Source organism: Lathyrus oleraceus, chromosome 5 (assembly GCF_024323335.1).
Source record: "Lathyrus oleraceus cultivar Zhongwan6 chromosome 5, CAAS_Psat_ZW6_1.0, whole genome shotgun sequence".
In the NCBI taxonomy this organism is placed as follows: Eukaryota; Viridiplantae; Streptophyta; class Magnoliopsida; order Fabales; family Fabaceae; genus Lathyrus; species Lathyrus oleraceus.
Genome location: NC_066583.1, coordinates 624,217,172 through 624,240,007, shown reverse-complemented (window position 1 = coordinate 624,240,007; position 22,836 = coordinate 624,217,172).

Here is a 22,836-nt window from a genome sequence, read left to right as displayed (position 1 = left end):
TGATGCACAATTCACACATTTTATCTTTATCAAAACTAATTTTAGGAAGACCTCTAACTAGATCAAAATTGAATAATTTTGAAATAGTCTTTAAACTTAAATGACCAACTCGTCTATGCCATATTCATTTATCTTTTTCTATAAACATAACTCAACTGGGAGTTCATTTAAGTCTAAGATATACATATTTTTATTTCTTGATCCCGAGAAGATAGTTTTCCGGTGGATAGTTGTTTTATTTCACACATGTTAGGTTTGAAAATAACTTTAAAACCATTATCACATAGTTGACTTATACTTAGTAAGTTATATTTTAAACCTTCCACGTATTGAACATCCTCAATCTTAGTAGAATAATTCTTACCAATGATACTAATACCTTTAATTTTTTATTTGACATTGTTTCCATAAGTTATTGATCCATCATTTTTTTCTTTGAATGATAAGAAATAATTTATATCTCTAGTCATATGTCTTGAGCAAACACTATCCAAGTACCAAAGCTTTTTCTTATTTTTCAGAAGATATTCATGCATCACAAGTTAGTAATGATTTGGATACCCATATGGACTTGGGTCCTTGAGAGTTAGTTTTTATGAGATGTGTAGTCTTGTTAAAACACTTAGATTCATGATGACCGATTTTATTGCAATAAGAATATTTTCTCTTTTTTCTAAAGTAACAGTTTGATTCATGATGGTTAGTTTTTTTTCCAATAACAATATCTTTTTATGAGGCTTTCGTTGTTTGTATTTTTCTTGATACTTTCACCCGCTTTGCATATCAATTTTTCCTTTTTGATTTCTTTATTTTTGCTTTCAGGAACACAAATAATTTTGTAGTTTTTGACATCTTTCTTAAAACTTTCATCTTACTTGTATACATATTTTTCCTTCTTGATTGTTTGATCCTTGATATTAGGGACAAAAATGTTTTTGTAAATCCTTTGATTTTTGAGAGTATTTAATCCAATTCTAGTTTTGTCCAAAACTCCTACTTGAGATCCCATGATTTTTTGAAAAGTTTTAGTAGAATTTATAAATCTAGTAATATCATTTGTTAGTTCTTCAACTTTTACTTTCAAAGCACTGTTCTCATTTTTAGTTTCACAAAGATTTTGAGAATGAACCTCACTCGTTCCTTTATTGAAGTTCTTATATTTCTCAGACATTTTACAATGAGTTAACTTGCATGTTTTGAATGATTTTAAGGTATTCATCATTTTAAATTTACGGTAATTCATTTTCTTTCTTTATCTCATAGAATTGATTTTTTTAGAGACAAACATTTTTAGACAAAAATGTTTGAGTCATTTAAAATATTATCAAACTCTATTTCAATATGTTTACATAAAGGGCAAGGTTGATAAAAATTTACCTCTTCAATATCTGAGTTTGCCATTAGACACGTGTTGACTTACCCCTCTTTTACTTTAGAGGATGACATTTTATGCATTTCTATAACTGATTTAGAATTCACTAATTCATTTTCATCCTCGATTTGTTGAATGTGTTGTTGATGTTTCATCTTTCTCTTTCGTTGAGAGTGTTTTTTATTCCTAATTGTCGTATCTCAAAAAATACGATCTTTCGCAAAGCGCATCGCATGCTTGCAGAAAATGTTGTTCGAACAGAGTCGCCACCAAATTTTGTTTATTTCAATGAAGGAATGAGAAAATATTGACAAAACCTTTGAAAATAACATGGTTGTCGCAACCATATTTGAATTCGGGAGTCAATTACGCAAGGGAAAGGTATTAGCACACCTCATGTCCGTTGTACTCAATATGAACCTTTTAGTTAAATTTGCTATTGAATGTTAGCTTATGTTAATTGTTTTCTTCGAGTGATAAGGGGTTAAAGAGAAAAAAGAAAGGGGCCACAAAAAGGTTTTTATTTATGTGCCTGACAAGATTGCGGGTCTTGCTCATACGTATCTCTGTATGCGATGGAGAACTCAAGGCTACATAGTTCTAGGTAGAAAATATTTTATTTGTTGGTCGATTTTTAGCAAAAGTTATTTTGTCGTAATCCGAAGGTTTTGCTTCAAGTCATGAGTCAACTGACAGAGCAGAAACTTCTAAAAATGAGTTTTGCAATGTATTATACATTTGTTGCACCTTTTTTGTATGTAGTGAATATTTTGTGGATGCAAATTAATGGAATTGGCCAATTGAATGAAAATGAATTGACTTAATACATGCACATGTTACTTGAAATGGATTGAATTTTGGGCTTCTATAATCACGATTTGAGGGTAGGTGTGGATAAACATGACCTGTATGAACTAATTTGAAAGTGGATTGAAATGACTTGCATAAACTCAAACCGAAGATCCACAACTGACACATGAAAGAAAAAAATGTGGACCTTAGCAAGACCAAGAGTTATAATGAGCTAGGTCCTGAACAAAACCTATGGACCAAGCAATATGACATGACGATGATCAGATGAATGATGGAAGTAGATGAAAGTTATGAGACCAAGGACTCGAGTTATGTTTAATAGGCTCAAGCACCTATGATGGAACCACAACCAAGGAGACAAAATGAATGAACCAGGCACAGGAGACTAAGTGCAACATGCATTGAGTGAAAGATCACATGAGATTAGGGTTAGGAGCCACCATTAGGTTTTTCATACCCTGATGAATGCCATAGTGAGGTCTTCATGAATGTATGTCCCACAGATCAAGAGATTGGGATTTCCAACATCACCAGATGAAAAGTAAAGCTATGAGGCCCATTAGGACACATCTTCCTTGATTCGGGTTTTACGAGGCATAGTCTTCAATCCAGGTTTTTGAATCAATCGAGATGCTTCTCAAACAAGGCCAAAGCTCCATGATCCCCATCCTTAGGAGATTAGGATTTTGGATGCCTCTTAACCTTGGTGCAAGTCCGAACCAAGCATTTCCAGTTATTGTATAAACAACCCCCAACTCCACAAGCCAAGCAATTGGAATCCATGGTAATGAATGATGCTTATGCATGAGTTATTAATGTATGCAATTGAACCCTAGTCAAATGGTTAGATGGAGATATGAAGAAAAAGGGAGGCCAAATTTTGGGATACAACAATCTCATCCACATATCCATTATATCATAATACATTCCACTCACATTTGAAAAAAACATAAAATCATGGGTTCAAGGGTATTCATCAGGGAGCATAGTGGAACCCCTAATTTAGGGAAGTTGCATCTAATTCGTTTGGTTCATTATAAATGATTTAGTTGTGTGTTTAAGATTCATGGTTCTGATTCATTGGTTAAGATTCATTCAAGATGTTAGAATTTGTTGCTTGATTAAGTATCATTTGGTATGTTTGGATTGATCAGATTTCGAGTTTCGGAACTTGGCATATTTCATCCGGTTTGAAGGCAATGTGTTGTTCATTCAAGTCCATCTTCTTTCATTCTATCGAGTCATTATTCAAGTCCATTCCATACAAGTCATTATAGATTATTTCATCCAAAAATACACATTTTTACCTAAGTTGACTTTGGGTCAACAATTTACTTTTTGGTCAACCAGTTGATCAAAGTCAACCATCTAACCAAAGTCCATTTCTAATCATCTTCACATTTTAAAACCATTTTTAATCGTTTTCATAAACCACTTTAAACCAATGCCATTCATTATAATCCATACATTGTTTGTTACATGAAGGAAAACTACAAACTTTGAGGTGTTGGCCAAAGTCAACCACCCCTTTTCAAACCTAAATCTCACTTCCTAAACTATGATTCATGTTCATTTTCAAACCTTATTCAACATTCACTTTCCAAATTCAGGAGCCATTTCTCATCCATAACTATTAGCAAACTAAATAACTTTACATACACCTTTTAAACCAATACATTTATAACCATAAACCATGTCATGTCCCTTTGCAAACCATAACATTACATTACACCATCCAAAGCCCCATTTAATGTAATTCCCAATTCCATGGCATTTAACCATAATCTAATGACATTAAATCAAATGGCCATCAATTCAAATTACTACTTTCAATATTCCATACAACCATACATTACATCATTTTCATTTTTCAAACATAAACCCTACAAAATATACCCTACATTTTCAAACCCACACAACACAATAATCCACAAAGAAATTCCAAGCACTCATCTCAAGTTGTTGGAGTTGGTTGTCAGCGGAGAGCGCATCACTGCTCAAGCATCATAACTCTCTCTCATATCAACCATGTTTTTGGCTAAAGCATTTGGACGGGCATTCCTTGTTGTTGCTGCCAGATCAAAACATTGTTCCACTATGGCTGTTGCTGCCAGATCAAAACATTGTTCCACTACGGCTGCTGCTGTCGTGGCAATGTCATATGTAACCCTCTTCCGGACGTCTTTGAGGCAAGCATGAGCCTTAAAAATGTTAAACCATTTGTCTACGGTCGAAGTTGGAAGGCCTCTGAATTGCATCAGAAACAACACTTATAACCAAAATGAAATAAAAAAATGGATCATTTCAAAACAAAAGCATAACAAAAACGGTTGACGGCATAACAATTTATTACGAACTGCTACAAAACCTGCAAAATAACTTCTAATCTCTAATTGATATAACAAACAAAATAACAGATTTAATAAACTCTCAACTTCCAACTCTATAACAGATTTGTTAACCCTGAAACTCCACAGACAAAAACTCATATAACAGAAACAAACCTTCATTCTAACAAATCTGCAACCAACCCTCTTCTTCACCCTCATAAAACCTTCAATACCTATCTCCAAAAACGAACAAAAAAACAACCTTTCAACCAATTGAACCCTCTTCTAACCGTCAACCTCCAACTGATAACCAAATGACCTAACCCCCTTTAGCCATCTTCCACTTAACCTCACCTTCCATAGAAATCTAACCTCAACAATTTCCAGAACCTCTAAATAATCTCCCTGAACCGAAATGTAACGCAACGCTCTACCTCAACGGATAAACAAACAAAAACCTTTTTTTTAGATAAAACTCAGCGTTCGCTCTTCACCATTCAATAACAACGCAAATAAAAGATTGAAGAAGAAGAAAAAAAATCAAGAAGAAGAAGATTGAAGGGAAGAAATCGGAACACAAAAGTTAAACAAAAACTCACGAATCAAATAAGAGCTCTATTCTACATCTTCACCATCTTCTCAATCGACGAAACATACATCGATGAATCAACAACAACATGTATAGTATAAGCAAGGTAGCAAACGCGTGAGGAAAGAGGAAGAAATTACTTAGAGCCTCTGGCGAACCCGATAGGCCATCTCTTCCCTTTTTACTTTGTTCATTTCGTACGCAGGCATTTTGGTTACGGGTTCCATTTTGGGATTTGCTTTCGATTTGATGATGAGTCTGAGCGTGAAGCCGTTTTGCGCAGTTTTTTTTTCGTTTGAGGTTAAACGTGTATCTTCACAAGCGCAACGTAAACTCGTGTATTGGATTTTCAGAAGTGTGGTCATGGCTGAGTACATGTGGGATCCGAGTTATGGGTGTACTAAAATTGGGTCGGTTGTCCAAACAAGGTTGTGAAGGAGAATTGCCATCCAAGGCGCAGCGGAATTTAAAAATTTCTCCATTTAGTGATCCTTACGAATGGGCATGATCAGTGATAGAATCGTTACCTCTTGTGGCGATTCAAACCTTTGGTGCAGATCTCTTGTAACGATCAAAACCTTGGATACAAATCCACGGGGCGATCATGAACGTTGAACGATGACAACGTCTCTACTCAGTCCACACGAACAGATTCCTTCAATCTCAATTCTAGTTGGTACGAATGAAGGCTTTGAGTGAGAGAGAGAGAGGGAAACGAAATTCCAAGTCTTCACTTGAGTTCTCTTCTGTGTCACAATGCTTCTACCCAAGGGTTCTATTTATAGAACCACTTGTGTGGGCTTCAAGCTAAAAAGCCCACTTAAGTGTATTTTGGCCCATATCTTATAATATGCCCAAAATCACTTAAGTATTTGGTACCTTACCATATTTCGTATTCCACTTAAGTGCACCGTACCTTATGATGTTCCTTAGTTACTCTATCTCTCATCAGTTCGTCCTTTGTGTGTGACCCTATATGTTTTCGCGACGTTGGCAATTATATTAAATCACGCATTTAACATAATAAACAGTGAGCGGTATCTAGCAACACATCACTGCTATCCAAGACACGAAAATGTCATGTGATCTGACAAAACCTCCTGTGATAATAATTATGTGTATAATTACCCATTTGCCCTTATGTCTATATTGAACACAAGGTATAGACCGTGTCATCCTTGTCCAGTTCAATATTGGGCCCATAAACATTTATCCTGTTATGCAGGATGGGCAAATTCCATCTAGGACACTCATGTCCCTCAACATGCTTTGTGGAGTACCCATCAACTGTCTTTATGGTTATCCAGTTATGGACAACGTTGGATCAGCAATAAAGCACCCGACTCTACATCTAGGATCCATAGTGGTTTCAGGTCGAAGAGTGGTATACACCATTATCACCATGAGAATAACTTATGACACTTTGCATAACTTTCTATATAGTATTCTCATAGCGGGTCAATCCGATATAAATATTACTCTTAATATTCATACCTATGTTTAAGACTTGATAACTCTTTATCCATGATCCATGAGATGTGATCATCAGTCTACAAACATAATAGTCTTAATGCTTTAATGTTATCCCACTTCACAATAAAGCTCGACTACGGATGCTTTAAGAATAATGTCCTTATGTTTAATGTGATCTCATGATTAAGTCATACTTGATACATTAAACGAACTAGCTATTCTAGGGACTTTATTAATCAAACATAATAAAGAAAAAGCCTTTTATTAATTCGATACAAGTACCAAAAGTATTGGCCTCTAGGGATTACACCAACAATCTCCCACTAGCACTAGAGCCAATCAGGCATACCCCTAATGCCCATTGATCTAGTATGGTCATCATGCTTCTGCTGCGCTAGAGGCTTTGCCAGTGGGTCAACAATATTGTCAAGTGTAGGTACTCTGCATATTTTCACATCTCTTCTTTATATTATCTCTCGAATGAGGTGATAACGCCTAAGTATGTGTTTGGATCGTTGGTGAGATCTAGGTTCCCTAGCTTATGCGATAACACCATTGTTATCATAATAGAGACCAATGAGATCCACTATGCTAGGAACTATGTCAAGTTCACTAATGAACTTTTTGATTCAAACAACTTCCTTTGTTGCATTTGAGGCAGCAATATACTCGGCTTTGGTTGTAGAATCAACAACTGTATCTTACTTTGAACTTTTCAAGCTCACAGTGCCACCATTTAAGCAAAACACATAACCATTAGAATCATTCATATTAAAGTGTCTCAGCACTTTGTCTATGTACTCTGACTTAGGCCAAGCATTTTGTAATCTATCTCTATAGATTCTGATCCCTAATATATAGGCTGCTTCACCTAGGTCCTTCATAGAAAAGCATTTCCCCAACCAAGACTTTACTTGTTGCAGGGTAGGAATATCGTTTCCAATGAGTAATATGTCATCTACATATAATACCAAGAATACGATCATGCTCCCACTAACCTTCTTGTAGACACAAGGCTCATCTTCGTTCTTGATGAATCCATATTGTTTTACTGTTTCATCAAAACGAAGATTCCATGAGTAGGTCACAGGCTCATCTTGATCCATGAGTAATACATCACCTTGATCTGTTATGAGATATCCATATCTCTCAGGTAGGTGACGTATCCTACTTGACCTACACTGGTCTTGTTCTACTTGAGCAGGTTGCTCTTTACACAACTATTTGTGTTTCCTGCTCTAATTCCTCCATAGGTGTGTCAATGCCTTGTGATTCTTGAATTTCTTCAAGCTCTACTTTCCTCCTACTGATTCCTTTGGAAATAAAATCCTTTTCTAGGAAAACTCCAGTTTGAGCGACAAATACTTTGCCCTCTGAAGGATTGTGGAAGTAATACCCTCTTGTTTCTTTAGGATACCCCACAAATAAGCATTTGTCAGATTTGGGCTCAAGCTTAGTTGAAATTTGTCGTTTCACATAAACTTCGCAACCCCAAATCTTCATGTAAGACATATGTGGTTTCTTACCACTCCATATCTCATATGGTGTCTTCTCAACCTTTTGGATGGAACACGGTTAAGTGTGTAAGCTGATATCAATAGTGCATGTCCTCAAAAGGAGTTTGGAAGATCGGTGTGACTCATCATGTATCAGACCATGTCTAACAGGGTTCAATTTCTTCTCTCAGATACACCATTCCTTTGGGGTGTTCCAGGAGGAGTAAGTTGGGATAGGATCCCACACTCTATCAGATGGTCATCAAACTCTAGGCTTAAATACTCACCACCTCGATCTGATCGAAGAGTTTTAATATTCTTACCTAGTTGATTTTGTACTTCATTCTTGAATTCCTTGAACTTTTCAAAGGACTCTGATTTGTGTTTCATTAAATACACATAACCATATCTACTGAAATCATCAATAAATGTGATGAAGTACTGAAAACCTCCTCTGGCTGGTATATTCAGTGGTCCACATATAATCCATTGTTCATCTGTGCAGTAGCATAGAATATATCATTCAAATAAATTGAATAACAATTGTTCTTTATTATGAATGAAAAACCAAACTTGTCCAAACAAGAAACGAAAATAATATTCCTGCTAATTGCAGGTACATAATAACAGTTCTCTAACTGAATTATTAGACCACTAGGTAAAGTTAATACATAAGTTCCTATGGCTAAAGCAACAACCTTTGCTCCATTGCCAACTCGTAGGTTAACTTCACCTTTTGCCAAATCTCTACTTCTTTCAGCCCCTGAAGTTGAAGTCTCTACTCCATTCTTCCTATCTTCCAGGTACTTTGGGCAGTTCCTCTTCCAGTGTCCGGTCTTACCGCAATGGAAGCAGGTGCCTTCTTTTGCTATGCCTCCACTAGGCTTTAAAGCAACAACAGTGGGTTTGGGTTTGGCAACTTCCTTGCCTTTCCCTTTATCACCCTGCTTAGTGGGCCTTTGTTCTATCTATTTCCATTTCCGATCATCAGAATGGACTTCCCTTTTGACTTCAGATTCTGCTCGGCAGTTCTTAACATGGCGAGCAGTTCAGGAAGAGATTTGTCCATATCAATCATATTGAAATTTAGGACAAATTGACTGAATCTATCTGGCAACGATTGCAAGATCAAATCAGTCGCAAGTTCCTTTTCGAGGGGAAAACCCAATCTCTCAAGGTTTTCCACATACCCAATCATTTTGAGCACATGGGGACCTACAGGGGCTCCCTCAGCTAACTTGCTTTGAAAAAGGGCTTTTGAAACTTCAAACCTCTCATATCTTGCTTGCTCTTGATAGAGCATCTTCAGGTGTTCGATCATATCGAACGCTGACATGTTCTCATGTTGCTTTTGCAATTATGAGTTCATGGTAGCTAGCATGAGACAAGCAGTTTCATTGGCATCATCGACATGCTTCTTATAAGCATCTCTTTCTGCCTTAGGTGCAGAACTAGGAGGTTCCTCTTCAGGAACAGGTGTCTCCAAGACATACAGCTTTTTATCATGTTTGAGGACAATCAGGTTTCGGTGCCAATCCAGAAAATTTGTCCCAGACAATTTTTCCTTATCAAGGATTGATCGCAAAATGTTAGAGGTGTTTGCTGTCATGGTAATCTGCATAAGGATTAATGAAAATATAAGTATCATTGACATATTTAATTAGGCCTTTAATTAAATATGATCCCACTATTTTACTCAAAACAAATGACCTTCATCATTTGATTCGGAAAATCCCGTTGGAAGATTTTCTAGTGGGTCGAGATCCATATTTCACTTCGTTCTAAGTCCGCGTAGGCGGATTACACAAAACTAGGTTATTTAGTTAGGAACTTCTTCCAATTGTATCTCATACAACTCTCGAAAATTTCAGTTGGGTGAATAACTCCTTATTCTAATCCATCATATGGATCATTCCCAACTCTTGCTTCTAAACATATATAATATTATTATAATTAAGTTTGACCCATCGTTTTAGCAGTTGGATATTACAATTATCCCATCGCACCTTACCAATATAGAAAATGCACCTCGTGTAGGCGAAACCTACATTGTCCGATACTAGTCTGATGAGTGCTAAAACTTGGAAAGCAAACACATATAATATTATTATAATTTGTTTAGTTAAGTTTGACCCATTGTTTTAACAGTTGGATATTACAATTATCCCATCGCACCTTACTAATATAGAACATGCACCTCGCGTAGGCGAAACCTACATTATCCATTACTAGTCTTGATGAGTGTTAAAACTTGGAAAGCATAAACTTAATATTTAATTTGAGGGAATTGCAATTTTTCTTATCTCACCGGCTTGTTTATCATATAAACCGTCTCTCACATGCATCAGCATACATTCACATGCATCAACATACATACATACATAATGAAACAGTTATGGCCCCTAGCGCAATTGTTCTCCCAAGCCAATGAGAGAACCTAAGCTAACCTAACAACGATCTAAGCTTCTCCAAGCAAGATCTTCGAGGTTGTCCTCCTTTGGCACTGACTTCTTTGCTTTCTTAATATCATTACATTATATAAAGAAACTCGTTTTACATACGAGGGAGTGAGATGAGAAAAGAAGTTACATTTGGGAGATTAAGAGAGAGGCACGACACGCAGGTCGTATTTTAAAACCCAAAACCAAAATAAAGGAAAACTAAGGCCATAACCGATCACCACAAGACAATAATAAACACTTTATTATTATTATTATTATTATTAATTCCTTTAATTAATTAAAATCAAATTAAATTTCGACGACCGATCACACTACGCAGAGTTAGCCGGGGGGCCAACTGAACCAATTGAACCCTCTTCTAACCGTCAACCTCCAACTGATAACCGATTGACCTAACCCCCTTTAGCCATCTTCCACTTAACCTCGCCTTCCATAGAAATCTATCCTCAACAATTTCCAGAACCTCTAAATAATCTCCCTGGACCGAAATGTAACGCAACGCTCTACCTCAACGAATAAACAAACAAAAACCTTTTTTTAGATAAAACTCAGCGTTCGCTCTTCACCATTCAATAACAACGCAAATAAAAGATTGAAGAAGAAGAAAAAAAATCAAGAAGAAGAAGATTGAAGGGAAGGGAAGAAATCGGAACACAAAAGTTAAACAAAAACTCACGAATCAAATAAGAGCTCTATTCTACATCTTCACCATCTTCTCAATCGACGAAACATACATCGATGAATCAACAACAACACATATAGTATAAGCAAGGTAGCAAACGCGTGAGGAAAGAGGAAGAAATTACTTAGAGCCTCCGGCGAACCCGATAGGCCATCTCTTCCCTTTTTACTTTGTTCATTCCGTACGCAGGCGTTTTGGTTACGAGTTCCATTTTGGGATTTGCTTTCGATTTGATGATAAGTCTGAGCGTGAAGCCGTTTTGCGCAGATTTTTTTCCGTTTGAGGTTAAACGTGTATCTTCACAAGCGCAACGTAAACTCGTGTATTGGATTTTCAGAAGTGTGGTCATGGCTGAGTACATGTGGGATTCGAGTTATGGGTGTACTAAAATTGGGTCGGTTGTACAAACAAGGTTGTGAAGGAGAATTCCATCCAAGGCGCAGCGGAATTTAAAAATTTCTCCATTCAGTGATCCTTACGAATGGGCATGATCAGTGATAGAATCGTTACCTCTTGTGGCGATTCAAACCTTTGGTGCAGATCTCTTGTAACGATTAAAACCTTGGATACAGATCCACGGGGCGATCACGAACGTTGAACGATGACAACGTCTCTACTCAGTCCACACAAACGGATTCCTTCAATCTCAGTGCTAGCTGGTACGAATGAAGGCTTTGAGTGAGAGAGAGAGAGAGAGGGAAACGAAATTCCAAGTCTTCACTTGAGTTCTCTTCTGTGTCATAATGCTTCTACCCAAGGGTTCTATTTATAGAACCACTTGTGTGGGCTTCAAGCTAAAAAACCCACTTAAGTGTATTTTGGCCCATATCTTATAATATGCCCAAAATCACTTAAGTATTTGGTACCTTACCATATTTCGTATTCCACTTAAGTGCACCGTACCTTATGATGTTCCTTAGTTACTCTATCTCTCATCAATCCGTCCTTTGTGTGTGACCCTATAGGTTTTCGCGACGTTGACAATTATATTAAATCACACATTTAACATAATAAACAGTGAGCGGTATCTAGCAACACATCACTGCTACCCAAGACACGAAAATGTCATGTGATCTGACAAAACCTCTTGTGATAATAATTATGTGTATAATTACTCATTTACCCTTATGTCTATATTGAACACAAGGTATAGACCGTGTCATCCTTGTCCAGTTCAATATTGGGCCCATAGACATTTATCCTGTTACGCAGGATGGACAAATTCCATCTAGGACACTCATGTCCCTCAGCATGCTTTGTGGAGTACCCATCAACTGTCTTTATGGTTATCCAGTTACGGACAACGTTGAATCATCAATAAAGCACCCGACTCTACATCTAGGATCCATAGTGGTTTCAGGTCGAAGAGTGGTATACACCATTATCACCATGAGAATAACTTATGACACTTTGCATAACTTTCTATGTAGTATTCTCATAGCGGGTCAATCCGGTATAAATATTACTCTTAATATTCATACATATGCTTAAGACTTGATAACTCTTTATCCATGATCCATGAGATGTGATCATCAGTCTACAAACATAATAGTCTTAATGCTCTAATGTTATCCCACTTCACAATAAAGCTCGACTACGGATACTTTAAGAATATTGTCCTTATGTTTAATGTGATATCATGATTAAGTCATACTGGATACATTAAACGGACTAGCTATTCTAGGGACTTTATTAATAAAACATAATAAAGAAAAAGCCTTTTATTAATTCGATACAAGTACCAAAAGTATTGGCCTCTAGGGCTTACACCAACAGGTTGGCCCAAACATGTTTTTGCATACCTTCCTCCAATTGGATCTTACCCCCCAGCCCATGATTATTCCATGCTAACCCCCCTTAATCTTATTAAATTATATTAATCAGTTTTTAATCTTGTTTTCTTTTAATTAGCTCTATTTCCGACTTTGCTTGTAAATCTTGGAATTAGAAAATTTTGATCCTTGATTTTTGCTAACTACGTGCTAGTTTAGTTCATAGGCTTTAGTTAGATTTAGAAATTAGGAATTAAGATAATTTGTTAGTTTGATTCAGGTTTAATCAATTTTTTCACTTTGATCTTGATTTTTTAGATTTAATCTCATTGTAGTCTAACCTTGCTTTTATTGGATTGTAATTTACCATTAGGGTTTTGTTTAATTCATTTTTATGGACTTGGATTTAATATGGTTAATTGTAGATTTTTCACCATGATTCGATTTTTAGGTTAATTTTCATTCAGTTTGTATATCACATTATGGTTCTCACGATCATGTTCATTAAATGAAGTTGTGATTAGGATTGTTAATTTCCCATATAATTTTGATCCTAATTCATGTTTAGGTAGATTTTAATTTTTAGAATTAATATTCATTTTCTTTAATTATCCATTTAATCGATTCATTTGGTTTGTGACCATATTGTAAATTGAAAATCCCATTTCAGTTCGGTAATGAATTTCTTGTATGTCTAATTTCATTTGCCATGATCACATGATAGATCTTTGATTGTTTTTCATTGATTAATCCATTACCTTCCGAATCGATTTTAACCATTGAATGTGCTTAAACATTGTTGCATCATTCTCATTCATTTATGTCCACATGTGACATTGAGATTCAAGATCACTCCTAGCTAACCATGCTCCTAACCATTTCATTCTTATTCAATAGCCTTGTATTGTTTGAAGTACCATGCCACTTGTATGCTTTAGGCATGGTACATGGTTTAATAGTTTGTAACTTGTATTTCCTTTCCATTCCTATGTATGTTTTATTATATGGATCCATCCCCCCATTATGGGCTAAATGTTCCCCCACCCCATGATCATGTAATAGTTTAGGTTATTGCTTTCTAGTTAATTCACCATGCATGCTAGTAACAAAGATAAAATACAAAATGATAAACAAAGCATTTCGAAAGAAACAAAAGGTACTTGATTCAACATCAAGTTATTTTCCAAATAAAACTCACATCATTGCAACGTGAATACTTGATCCAACATCAAGTGTTCCCCATCCATTCCATGAGCCATTCTATAATCTCTTCTCCATTTTATTCTCAATCTCATCTTATCTCTCATCTCAATTCTTCACTCACACTTTTCATAATAAATTCAACCACTTAATCCAACGTCAAGTTCCTTTTTCAAAACCATTTTCATAACAAATTAGAATGGAAAATGGGGTGTACGTGCTTGTACACAACATTCAAGTACTTGGGTTGTTGGCCGTACCTAGCCTGAGGATCCGATACTTGAATTTCCCCCTTAAAACATCTAATGATTCAAACAAGTTAGATCTAGGTGCTATAAGGGAGAAAAAGAGTAGTTAGGACTCCCTGATCCTCTCAATTCCCAATTACTCTGATTGTTGGCCGTACTTAGTCAAGGGTCAGATACTTGTCTCCCTCTAAGTTCCAATGATTAGACTTGCCAAACTATTTTCACAATTAAAATCTCTTTTTAGATGAAAAAGAGTGGTTAGGATAACATTATCCTCTCAACTTTCGAGTTCTTGGACTGTTGATTGTATCTAGCCAAGGGTCTGATGCTTGTCTCCGTACATAAAATTAACCCCAACAAATCAAATCATCTTTGGCCTTAGGGCTTTCTCTTCAAAATCATTCGATAAGGACGTATTACTTCCTTTCTACCGTGAACGACCCTTAAGCCTCCATGTGCGAGCAAGTAATGTTTAACTGCTAGAGTGTGAACCAAGCGTATCCACTTTACCGCAAACAAGCAAATACTTTCCGTTCCCATGACAGACTATACAAGCAAGTGAATAGTAGCGCACAAACGTAAATACTGTTCAGTAAAAAAACCCAAATGAATGTCCCGTTTGTGAGCCGAACTACGGAGCTCTGACTTCCTTATTGTACGTATGAGGATACGTAGGCACAATGGTCCAAATCCTTGGTGAGCACACTAACTTAAAACTCATTTTCTCTCCCATCTTATTCTTTCATCTCATTCCCGATAGCAAGAAACTTACAGATAAACAACATCCATATGCATTTGATACGAGCAAGTGGTTCCCATGGAGTACCATGAATGTGAGGGGTGCTAATACCTTCCCCTTGCATAATCGACTTCCGAAACCGCTCTTGGTTGCGAGAGCATTTCTCTCATTTAGGGTTTTATCGCTATTTTCCCTTTCCTTTGGAATAAATAAAATTCGGTGGCAACTCTGTATTTTTTCGCGACGCTTCAGCTGGCGACTCTACCGGGGATTTAAATGGAGTTCCCATAAGCGAGTCAAGCCTAGCTTGCATGTATCCTTTTCCTTGGATGTTTATCTTTGTTATCGTTTGCTTTATTTATCAATTCCTGTATATATATATATATATATATATATATATATATATATATATATATATATATATATATATATATATATATATATATATATATATATATATATATATATATATATATATATATATATATATATATATATATATATATATATATATATATATATATATATATATATATGTTCCTGTTATATATGTATTATTATTATGTTGTGGGATTGGATCTACTGTTTGAGTGATAAGCCCAATACACAGGCTTAGAGAGTATACATAAGATATGAGGGACTTCATGTTGACCTGTCAGACGTAGTTGTCTTGAGAGGGAGACATGAACATCCCGCTTAGAATAAATTCTTTTTGGAGTTTTGATGGAACGTGAGTCAAGTTCACGCTGGCAGTCATTCTTTCAAGGAGATTCCATGACTCCAAGGACCTTAGACAACCCCTGGCTTTCGAAGTTGATGGAAACCTCACTTAGAGGAGATCATCCTAAAGGTATTGTTAACTCACAAGTTGTCTTGTGGCGTAACGATACTTTCGCCTGATGATCCATGAATTTAAGCATCTTCATAAGTCTTAGTACTCACCTTGTGAGGGGACATGGTTGTTTCTTGCAGGGAAATGAACCATCAACCTACCTTGAGTTTCACAATCAAATTTGTCCAAGATGTTGTGAACCCTTGGATCTATGATGTTGCATGCCATATCATCACATCATTCAACATATGCATTCCTTCGGGAACATAAAAACTTGTTGCATTCATAATTGCATTTCATCAGTCCTATTCAAGAAAACTCATTGTTGCTTGGCCTTTGTCCAGAACCTGCTACGATCAAGTTGACTTCCTGACATTCATACAACATGTGCAATAATCAAAAGCTTCTCATGGATCAGTTGGAGCAGAACCAAGTTGCCATAAGGGAATATATGACCACTGTGAAAGCCCAGATGGGTTAACTTGTTGAAGCCATACAAGCTTTGGCTAGAGGACAAGAGGAAATGTGTCAGGATAATTTGAGAGTTACCGTTGTCAACCCTGTTGTTGTGATAATACCAGTAAATCTACAAGAAGGAACTGGTACACCTGTCGTAACTCAACCACCTCTCGAGAGAGGCTCAGTGTTTTAAAATGCTGCTCAGCCATTCAACATCCCTAACAATGGGAGAGTTCAACATGAGATTCACGATCATCATGATAATTTCTTCACTACAAGGGATGATTCAGTATATGATGCTCTTGGTCCTTCTCCTGCTGACCTCGAACAAAAATTCTGTATGATGAAGGACAAATTAAAGGCAATAGAAGGTCCCGATACCTTTGGGTTAGATGCTGTCGACATGTGCCTAGTGCAAGGTGTGAAAATTCCTCCTAAATTCAAAGTTACAAACTTTGAAAAATATCAAGGGGTCACCTTCCCGAAGACCCATATCCGAGCTTTTTGTAGAAAGATGGCTGCTTATTTTGACGACGAGAAACTCTTAATGCACTTTTTCCAGGACAGTCTTAGTGGGACTTCTCTAGAATGGTATATGCAGCTCGAGAACACACATATACGAACCTGGAGGGAACTTGCTGAAGCCTTCCTAAAGCATTATTAATATAATTCAGACATGGCTCCCAATCAGACTAAACTCCAAAGCCTTGCTCAAAATCCAGAAGAATCATTCAAAGAATACGCCCAATGTTGGAGGGATCTAACCGCCAGGGTTCAACCTCCTCTTCTTGAAAAAAAACTGGTAGGTATGTTCATGGACACCCTTTAAGGGCCATACCTTGATAGGATGATTGGAAGCGCTACCTTAGGATTCACAGACCTGGTCATTGCTGGTGAGCAAATCGAGAACTGCCTGAAGATCGACAAGATACAAGATACAATACCTGTGACTAGTGGAGCAAAGAAATCCCATTCCGGATTCCCAAAGAAGAAGGAAAGGGAGACTAATGTTGCACAATAGACAAAAGAGAAGCTAAAGCCTACGAAATGCCATAGTATCCGGTGGCAGCAGTAACACCTAATCTGTATCAGCAACCAACGTATGTTATTCCTACTGGTCCTCCAACCATGCAATATCAGCAACCTTATGCTCCTAAGCAACCTATTACTTCACAACAGCAGAACTACTATTAGCAAAGTAGACAGGGACCAAGGAGGCCTTCCAGAAGGTTTGAACCAGTTCCTGTACCGTATGGTCATCTGCTAGCTTATCTGCTCAAGAATTCGTTGGTTCAGCTAAGAGAGGCTAAGGCTCTTCTAGTACCTCTCCTGCCCAGGTATGACCTGAATGTTAGCTATGAGTATCACTCTAGGACGCCAAGGAACTCGATCGAGAATTGTAATTTCTTCAAGCATAAAGTACAAGACTTGATTGACTCAAAAGCTATATCGTTCACGCTAGTTGTTCCAAATATCATGAACAACCCCGCGCAGACTAGTACATCTGCAATGCCGTATTCAGAGCAGTGGTAGATTTGAAGAAGTTGTATCCGTGGGACAGTCCCGCCAACTTCTTCCATAACCAAGACCCCAAGCTGTGAGAAGAATAAGGTTGATCACTTCAATAGTCACTAGTTTGTTCAATCATTTTTCATGCGTAATTTTTCTTGTTTGTCATTTGTAACATTCACGTGTAATAAACTCGTTTGTTTTTGAATAATAATGACATTGAAATAAATATGCATGTTTTGAATAAATCCATTCGTGTCCACTCATACTTCTCGTCGATATCAAACTTTTGTTAAGCGAAATCAAAAGTAGAATGACGAAATTGAAAACACAATATCACTACACATACGCTTTTGAATAGAACCTTGTTGATGAGGTAGGGCATTGTTTCAAACCCCAAACATCAGAGATATAAGAAAGATAATCCCTAGTCAACCCCTTCGAGCCAAGGATTAGAAGTTTCTTTCTAAACATAAAACCCTCAATCTCAACCCGGGGTAGGGTAGTCGTCAGTTAGCTTGACCAAACGTTCAAATTTCAAAAGAGGAGTATCCTATATGAGGATCAACCATGTCTTATCCCTCACAAGAGGTCGAAAACAATAAGTCCACATTGGTTGTCCCTCACTCACAGAATCATGAGGCAGTCCCAACCCTTCAAATTAATCGAACAAGTGTCACACGATTTGTTCCCAAAAAATCAAAAAAATCAAAATCAAAAGACAGAAAGCCCGCTAAGTCGAAACTTGAGAACAAGTGACTTAGGCAAAAATTAGGGCATCCTTGTGGATTGCAAATCAGAGTTAATCCAACAAAAGTAGGGAAATGAAAAATGAATCAAAAGAGGAGTCAAAAATAAAATCCCCAATAAGAACAAAATCGTGTGGCTACAAACTAAATAGAAGGTGCATGACTGCCACTCAAAAAACCCTGTGGGTTCATATTTACTCCCAAATCCCTTTTTGAGGACGATCGTTTGTATCGAACTAGCTGAACATAGGACTGAAGAACATCACGAATATTGGGTGGGTTAGAATAGGTTTTGAGCCTTAAATCCTTTCTTTCTGAAACCGTGAACCAGGCCACGTTACAACCCTCAAAAGACCTAATTGAAGCAAAGTTTAGTTCAAAAGTGTATTATAGTCAGTATAATCGTGTTAAATTGACTCTTTAATGATTTGCTTATCATTTGTGTTGGTATCGACATGACATTCTCATTAGTGATCTATTCACTATATGCCATAATTCTAGTGAACATGATGGGATTTCAGAACTAGCATAAACATGACATTCGCATTATAATTTGCAAAATGAAATTGTTTTACTCGTGAGTAAGCATCTGACACCCATAAATCTTCCACAATGAACATGAATTGAGGAACTTAATGATTCAAAAGTGCATAACGCCTGAGACCTCTGTTGAGCAGGGGAAAACCACTTCTCTTGATCATACCAATGCAGAATTCAAAAGACTTTGTGGAGTAAAAAAGACAAAAATGCTTAAAGATTCAGTTAATCAGAGGCAGTCACGTCGAGAAATCTCTACAAGATCCAGTCGATCAGAAGTAATTATGTCGAGATTCGATAAATCTCTCTAAAGACCAGTTAGTCAGGGGCACTCCCTCAAAAGATCATCCAATAGAGGAAAAGTTTCTTCAAGGCTCATATTGGGGCAGGCCACCCCAAGAGAACAAGAAGTTAATCTCCCCGAGATGATTAATCAAAGGAATGTAGTTCCAGAACATTAGGGCATGTTAGATTAAGATAATCTACGATGAAGCTGCTGCAAAACTAATGGCTGGGGCAATCCGTGCAGATACCCAACAGACTAGGGTAAGACTATCCAAAGAGACAAAGGTTCTCTCCTCGCCTATGAAATTCTTTTAGACCCAGCCTGAGGCATCAGAAGGTCCATGTCAGATTCTTCCTCCAGCAATATCAAGAAGTCAGATGTCGGGAAGTCATGCGAGACACAACCCATACCCTATAAATTAGAAGCCTTGCAACCCAAGCTAATTTTTCTCAGCATTCATTACGCCATACCCAAGATTTGGGCATTCGTAGACCCTCATTGCATAAATTTGTCATGCATAATTCATATCATTTTATTCATGCATATCGTCCATCATAGCATGAAGCTCTCTAAAGAAAGAAGCAAGCCCAAAACTCCCTTGGCACTATTCAACAACCCATTTCTGTTGGCATCTCTCTGTAATCTACCTCGTTGGCATTACAAAATAAAAAATAAATGACCTTTTTGACCCTTGTAAATACTCCTAGTTGGAAACCCCGATAGGATTATTCAAGTCATTCCTTTTCGCTTATCCGCCGTAAGCCTTTTTCCTCCTTCATGAAGATGATTCCATTGAGATAACTCTCCTTTCGCGAGTTTATTTCATTGCTTAGTGTGCGAAATCACGTCTCCCCCTTGTTGCCTTTTGTACGAGAAGGGTTGTCTCTGTCAAGACTTTGCCTTTTGATTTGTTTCGAAATACCCAATGTAGGTTTGGTGAGTCCCGGGAAGGGTAGCCATGTTTCAAATACTTCATCCCCGTTGTTGTGCCTGTGGGACCCCCTGAGGTTTTCGTGCCTACAACAAGGTGCCCAATTGACATAGCCTTCCAAAGCCCAAACCTTGTTTGGAAAACCTCTTGCAAAGTCCAATCCCCATTGGCAAAACCCCTTTTTAAACCCAATCCATGTCTATGGTGAGTCCTATCCCTATCCAAAAAAACCAATTGAGCAGCCGTTAGTGTCTATTACTTTTTTTTCAATACCCGCCGGTATTGATATCCCTTCGCTCATCAGTGTCAATCACTTTTTTTCAATACCCGTCAGTGTTGATATCCCTTTTCTCCAACCACAAAGTTATATATAATCACCTTTTTTTCAGTTTCAAATGTTATGATGTTGTTACCTTTGACCCCAGAGTTGAGAGACTATTATATACCCAATCTCAGAGTTAATGCCAGTTCCTTTTCCAACCTCAGAGTTGTTGTTCCTTCCTTATTTCCAACTTCAGAGTTGTTGTCCATTTCTCTTATTTCCAACCTCAAAGTTGTTACCTTTCTCTTATATCTGACCTCAGAGTCGTATGTTTCTCATTCCCAACCCCTGAGTTGATGATAAACTTTCTTATTTGCAGCCTTAGAGTTATTCGTCCTTTTCCAACCTCAGTGTTGTTTCCCCTTTTCCAACCTCAAAGTTGTTTCCCCTTTTCCAACCTCAGAGTTGTTGCCCCTTTTCCAACCTCAGTGATGTTTCCTTTTTTCTAACCTCAGTGTTGTCACCCCTTTTCCAACCTCAGTGTTGTCGCCCCTTTTCCAACCTCAGTGTTGTCGCCCCTTTTTCAAACTTAATGTTGTTGCCCCTTTTCCAACCTCAGAGTTGTTGTTTATCGTTTAACTTCCAACCTCAAAGTTGAGTATCTGTTTGTTTCCAACTTCAGAGATGACGTTTACCATTTTTTGCTCCTAGCCTCAGAGTTGAGCATCTACATTTTTCAACTTCGAAGTTGATGTATCCCTTTTTCTAGTCTCAAAGTTGAATATCTACATTTTTACAACCTCAGAGTTGACGTTTATCCTTTTCTACCCCTAGCCTCAGAGCTGAAGGTCTATCTTTTTTCAGCCTCAGAGTTGAACGTCCACTGTTTTCCAACTATGGAGTTGATGAACCTTTTATCCCCAACCTCAAAGTTGAACGTCTACCTTTTTCCCAACTTTCGAGTTGTTGAATCCTTTCTTATCACTAAGCCTCAGAGTTGATGTTTGTAAATCCAACCCCAGAGTTAACGCCTGCCTTTGTTTCCGACCTTAGAGTCGATGTTCATCCCATTATAAATCGACCCTAGAGTTAACGCTTATCCTGTTTCTAGTCTCAGAGATAACGTTGATCATAATTTGTTTCCAACCATAGAGTTGAGAATATCCAATTTTACCCCAATCGCAGTATTGAGGCCAAAATATTTCAATCCCCAACAATCAGTGTTGGTCATGTTTCTGTCCCTAACCTCAGAGTTGACGACCAACTATTTACTTTCAAATTCCCACACTGTCTTCCCTAGTGAATTCATCTATCACCCCGAAGTCTAGGTTTTTCCTGACGAACCATTTCAAAAAAAATCTCACAATATACCCCCCAGCGGAAAAACTTCTTTCCCAGTGCCTACTAAAACTTGTTAGTAGAGAAAAAAAAAAGAGATCAATCTCATTGAATTAGCATACTGCATACGTCACACATATCTAACTTTCCATAAATATCCATTTCACCAAAATAACTTTTCGATCCCCCAGCAGCTGCCCTGCACAAAAGCTACTTTGTTCATCCTATACCTCAGTGGAGAATTTCTTTATAACCTATCTTCACATTTCATTTGTTCTTGGTGGGCAAATTTTCCGATATTTTAGTATTTAATCCTCTCCTACCTTGAATGTCCGGAAGCTGTTACTATCCGTACATTCAGGTTTGAGAAGATTAAATATGGACAGCTGTCATACCCCAAAATTTACCCACCCTTCACAAGTTCATCTAGGTCACTAACTCTAATCATTTGCATGTCCTGATAAGCATTCATATCATCTACCTATCCATTGTATCATAATACATTTCACTCGCATTTGAAGAAAACATAAAATCATGGGTTCAAGGGTATTCATCAAGGATCATAGTGGAAACCCTAATTCAGGGAGGTTGCATCTGATTCGTTTGGTTCATTATAAATGATTCAGTTGTGTATTTAAGATTCATGGTTCTGATTTATTAGTTAAGATTCATTCAAGATGTTGTAATTTGTTGCTTGATTAAGTATCATTTGGTTGGTTTGGATTGATCGGATTTCGAGTTTTGGAACTTGGTATAT